Source organism: Carassius auratus, unplaced genomic scaffold, assembly GCF_003368295.1.
Source record: "Carassius auratus strain Wakin unplaced genomic scaffold, ASM336829v1 scaf_tig00027103, whole genome shotgun sequence".
NCBI lineage: Eukaryota > Metazoa > Chordata > Actinopteri > Cypriniformes > Cyprinidae > Carassius > Carassius auratus.
This window is the reverse complement of record NW_020525567.1, coordinates 43,175-49,639: the sequence shown is the minus strand read 5'-3', so window position 1 is coordinate 49,639 and position 6,465 is coordinate 43,175. Positions and strand designations below refer to the sequence as shown.

The following is a 6,465-nucleotide window of genomic DNA, read 5'->3' as shown; positions in this document are numbered from 1 at the left end:
ATAAATAATAATAATAATTACCCAGATGTATGTGGGGCATGAAATTAGTATAATGCAATAAGTATATAATGAGTTTAAATACCAAATATACATGGACTACATTACTGTAAAAGTAATCAGGATAATTAAAACCAAAACTGGTAAATGGAAATTTATTGCATTTATATTCAGTTTTTACAAGCATATGAACTAGTAAACTTGCATTACTTAACACACAGTGATTTAATACACTTCTATCAGTAAATGCATTTTACATGAGATTCCACATGCAGCACAACTAGTTTCTCTCAGATGGTACAGTACACTGATCATTGCTTCTGTGCGGTTGGAGAATGAGGCAGGTTTGAGTAAAGAATATTAATCCATCACTAATTAGAGCCTGCAGCACTGTATTATATTCAACATAATGAGCCGGTCATGATTCATCAGACCTGTACGGTGTCCTGTAGTTCCTGCACAATGTTCAGCAGCTCTTTATTCTCTAACAGCACGTCATTGTGCCTTAAAACACTGTCAGTCTCATGTCTGCAGAAGAAAAAAAATTGTTTCATCAAACCAAAATACTAGGGTTAGATCTGAACTGACATATGAAATAATAAATGGAATGGTTGATAGAAACTTTAGACAAAAACATAAATAAAAATAAATAAAATTCTAAAGGCAAAACTTTTTGCATACTTCTTTTTTCTTACAATTGCACTGCTTTATTTTGATAATTTAGTCATTTGCATGATTTATGCCATTGAATGTGACGAGAAACAAGGGCATTTTTCATTGTGTGTTTTTCTATATTAGGCATATGAATAATAATAATAATAATAATAAAAAAACACCTCAGTACTGAATGTACACCACCCTTCAAAAGCTTACATGGGGTTGGGATTTTTGTATTTTTATTTATTTATTTGTTTGTTTATTTATTTATTTATTTTGAAAACAAGTCTCGAATACTCTGCTTGAGGCTGAATTTATTATAATTTAAATAACTAAAAATTATTTTAATATATGTTAAATGTATTTTATTCCTGTGATTTTTCTCACGATTGTGCATTTGGTTACACTTTATTTATAGTCCACTTTAGACATTCTACTAACCATAAATAATTTATAACTACATGTCAACTAAATCTCATTATTTGCAACTACATGTCTACTAACTCTCAGAGTAGACTGTTAGGGTAGGTTTAGGGTTAGTTGAATAAGTTGACAAATAAAATAAAGTGTTAGAAGATATTAAGCAGACAGTTTAATAATACTCTACTTACTGCTAGTTGACATGTAGTTGCAAAGTTACTTACTGTTAGTAGAATGTCTAAAGTGGACTATCGGAATAAAGCGTTAACCTTCATTTACATTTCCAATTCTACTTATATCTTGTAATTCTTGCTGTAGCTCAATTGGAAAAAAAAAAAAAAAAAAAATTCTAAAGGGAAAAACTTTTTGCATACTTTCTTTTTTCTTACAATTGCACTGCTTTATTTTGATAATTTAGTCATTTGCAATGATTTATGCCATTGAATGTGACGAAAACAAGGGCATTTTTCCATTGTGTGTTTTCTATATTAGGCATATGAATAATAATAAAAAAAAACACCTCAGTACTGAATGTACACCACCTTCAAAAGCTTACATGGGGTTGGGATTTTGTATTTTTATTTATTTGTTTGTTTATTTATTATTTATTTTGAAAACAAGTCTCGAATACTCTGCTTGAGGCTGAATTTATTATAATTTAAATAACTAAAAATTATTTTAATATATGTTAAATGTATTTTATTCCTGTGATTTTTCTCACGATTGTGCATTTGGTTACACTTTATTTTATAGTCCACTTTAGACATTCTACTAACCATAAATAAATTTATAACTACATGTCAACTAAATCTCATTATTTGCAACTACATGTCTACTAACTCTCAGAGTAGAGACTGTTAGGGTAGGTTTAGGGTTAGTTGAATAAGTTGACAAATAAAGTGTTAGAAGATATTAAGCAGACAGTTTAATAATACTCTACTTACTGCTAGTTGACATGTAGTTGCAAAGTTACTTACTGTTAGTAGAATGTCTAAAGTGGACTATCGGAATAAAGCGTTAACCTTCATTTACATTTCCCAATTCTACTTATATCTTGTAATTCTTGCTGTAGCTCAATTGGTAGAGCATTGCATTATCAAGCGCAAGTTTGGGGGTCCGATTCCCGGGAACACATGATAGGTAAAAATTGATAGCCTGAATGCACTGTAAGTCGCTTTGGATAAAAGCGTCTTCTAAATGCATACATTTATATACTGTATCGCATTCCATATCTTTCTCATCTTGCAATTCTGTTTTTTAGTTTCTACCATGAAATAGGTAAATAAGGTAAATGTTGCAGATTTGCAAACCAAAGGTTGCAGGTTCGAGTCTCGGACACCGAACCCCACCTGCTCTCCGGGCACCACAGCCAACTCTCTGCATTGCAAGTAAATAATTTGCAAATGGGACTAAATCTTCAATCTGGGCGACTAAATGATGTCTATCATTGGCATTTGGCTAATATACTCTTAGATTTGCTCGCCAGTGTGTGAGTTGGAGGCTAATTATAAGTTTAGCACAGATACTGTATACTTTCACTCGCCCAACACTCTGACTGAACGCTTGAGAGTTTTGCTCTCCGTCAAGTGATCGGTACTTTTTCAATTCATATCAATGTTTGTGCAGCGCAGCTGTATTTTATGCACAGTTAACCTTAGTTTGAAGGCGTACAACTCGCCGTCGCTTTGCTGAGAGCGCTGTGTTCTCACAGAATCAAAGAGAGAAAGCGAGAGTCTTACAAACCATGCTTACATAATCGACACGCTACATGTAAACTATTTTCTTTGTTGTATTTTCGTGACAAATAACAGAAATCATTTGGATTATTCAGATTTTAAGAACAAGAAGAAGATATGCCGGTGTCTCCAGTACTGGCCGGATCAAGATTTAGTTTTAATAAATAAAGTTCTGTCATTAGATAGTGCTGATTTAATGTTAATTTAATTTAAATAAAATCAAAATATAATGCTTTATTGACTGATTAAGTAAAAATCTGTTTAAATCTGTTTATATCTTAAAATTCTGTTTATATATCTCATAATTATGTTTATATCTTGCAATTCTGTGTTTATATATCTTTTAATTCTGATTTTGTTATGCAATTCTGCATTTTATATCTTGCAAATCTGTTTTTATCTTACAATTCTGCATTTATGTTGTTCAGGTCTGTGTTTATAAATCTCGCAATTCTGTGTCTATATATCGTGCAAAACTGTGTCTATATATCTCGCAAAACTTTGTCTATATATCTTGCAAACTGTGTCTATATATCTCGCAAAACTGTGTCTATATATCTCGCAATACTGTGTCTATATATCTCGCAAAACTGTGTTATATATCTCGCAAAACTGTGTCTATATATTTCGCATTACTGTGTCTATATATCTCGCAAAACTGTGTCTATATATCTCGGAAAACTGTGTCTATATATCTCCCAAAATTTTGTCTATATATCTCGCAAAACTGTGTCTATATATCTCGCAATACTGTGTCTATATATCTCGCAGTTCTATGTCTATATATCTCGCAAAACTGTGTCTATATATCTCGCAATACTGTGTCTATATATATCTCGCAATACTGTGTCTATATATCTCGCAGTTCTATGTCTATATATCTCGAGTTCTGTGTCTATATATCTCGCAATACTGTGTCTATATATCTCGCAATACTGTGTCTATATATCTCACAAACTGTGTCTATATATCTCGAAAACTGTGTCTATATATCTCGCAATACTGTGTCTATATATCTCGCAAACTGTGTCTATATATCTCGCAAAACTGTGTCTATATATCTCGCAAAACTGTGTCTATATATCTCGCAAAACTGTGTCTATATATCTCGCAATACTGTGTCTATATATCTCGCAAAACTGTGTCTATATATCTCGCAAAACTGTGTCTTATATATCTCGCAAAACTGTGTCTATATATCTCGCAATTCCATGTCTATATATCTCGCAAAACTGTCTATATATCTCGCAATACTGTGTCTATATATCTCACAATACTGTGTCTATATATCTCGCAATCTGTGTCTATATATCTCGCAATACTGTGTCTATATATCTCGCAAAACTGTGTCTATATATCTCCCAAATTGTGTCTATATATCTCGCAATACTGTGTCTATATATCTCACAAAACTGTGTCTATATATCTCGCAATACTGTGTCTATATATCTCGCAATACATGTCTATATATCTCGCAAAACTGTGTCTATATATCTCCCAAAATTGTGTCTATATATCTCGCAATACTGTGTCTATATATCTCGCAGTTCTGTGTCTATATATCTCGCAAAACTGTGTCTATATCTCGCAATACTGTGTCTATATATCTCGCAATACTGTGTCTATATATCTCGCAATTCTGTGTCTATATATCTCGAACTGTGTCTATATATCTCGCAATACTGTGTCTATATATCTCGCAATACTGTGTCTATATATCTCGCAGTTCTGTCTATATATCTCGAAATACTGTGTCTATATATCTCGCAATACTGTGTCTATATATCTCGCAAAACTGTGTCTATATATCTCGCAAAAACTGTGTCTATATATCTCGCAATACTGTGTCTATATATCTCGCAATACTGTCTATATATCTCACAATACTGTGTCTATATATCTCGCAATACTGTGTCTATATATCTCACAATACTGTGTCTATATATCTCGCAAAACTGTGTCTATATATCTCGCAATTCCATGTCTATATATCTCGCAAAACTGTCTATATATCTCGCAATACTGTGTCTATATATCTCGCAATTCTGTGTCTATATATCTCGCAAAACCATGTCTATATATCTCGCAATACTGTGTCTATATATCTAACTGTGTATATGTCTCTATATACATTCTATGATTCCTTTAAATAAAAATACCATAATAACTGGGGTCTTTTCAATAAAAATTTTAAAAACTGGTCCTCCCAGTGTTCAAGACATGGTTAAGGCTTTCTCTTGTGTTGTATTAAAGTAACCGTCCTGTGGAGAGTATCAGCTTGATCCTGTGGTGAAATGTGTTGCTGGTGTTGTTGTTATGATTTGGGACTTGTGTGCCATCGATGCCCTGAGGACCAGCATCATGTGACACCCATTTACACACTCAATCTCCTCCAGAGGACATTATCTGAGCCGCCAGCAGCTCCAGCTTCAGGATTGAATAAACACCATAGATGGCTTGGGAAGGGGTCAGGACCCGTGATGTCAGGGGCCAATCTAATGCAAACCCGTTTTCTATATCTGGCACAATGTGGAAACTCACTCGCTGCGGGAGCTTCTCTCAGACTCACGCTCGCACCGTGGGATTCGCCTAATATTCATTAGGAAGATTAATTTCCCTGCATGTAACAGGTGCGACTGCTAACGTTAATTGTTTTGGCAGCCTTGCAGCCTCATAATGGATCAATATTTGTCATTGGGCTGCATTCCAGCGCTGAGATTACAAGCGTCGGCGCTGGGAGAATTACAGACTTTGAGGAGCCAACAACACATTGAAAATGATTGTTTAATACACTGCACGAGCGGCTGCCGTCCAACACCCTGGCCTAATCACTGAACGGGAAACAACATCCGCGCTGTGCGTTACTGAGGTTTATAAGTAGTTTATCTCTGTAAAGAAGGTAAAAGAGTCCTGGTCTTTAGATGTGACTTGGTTTTTTATGTATATATCAGTATTATATCGGCCTCTAGTTCTTTAGATATCTAGATAGATGTAAAATATTTGATCTACATTATCGGTAAAAAGTGTTTTTTTTTTTTTTTCTGCTTACACAGGCTGCATTTATTTGATTGAAAATGCAGTAAAAATAGAAACTGTGAAGTATTATTGAAATAGTAATTTTCTATGTGAATATCTGTTAAAGTGTAAATTTATTTCTGTGATGCACAGCTGTATTTTCAGCATTTTTCATCACTCAGTGTCACTGATTTGCTGCTCAAAAAACATTTCTGATTATTTTTAGTGTTGAAAACAGTTGTGCTGCTGAGTCTTTTTTTTCAGTTGTTTTTTTCATATATAAAAGTCAAATTGAACATTTATTTGAAATAAAATATTTTTATTATTATTAAATGCATTTACTGTAAAGTACTTTCCTTGCAGATTTTTATTCAGTAGTGTTAAAAAAGATTTCTTCCAATTCATGTATTTTCTAGGATTTAAATATATGGATTGCAAAATATTTTAAATGCTTGCATATATATATATATATATATATAATATATAATATATATATATATATTATATATATATATATATAAAAAAAACAATAGTCAAATATACATGAAGTCTTTTTTTCTTTTTTGGGGGGGGGGGGTTGCTGTATGGGTTAGCAGAAACAACAGATTTCTCCTTAAGATTCAAACAGTGATTTGTGTGT

General features: G+C 33.0%; 1 pseudogene; it reads right to left on the bottom strand.

The window, feature by feature from the left end:
* Positions 1-425: 425 nt before the first annotated feature.
* LOC113079048 (thyroid peroxidase-like) overlaps positions 426-6,465 on the bottom strand; it is a 30,609-nt pseudogene continuing 24,569 nt past the window's right edge.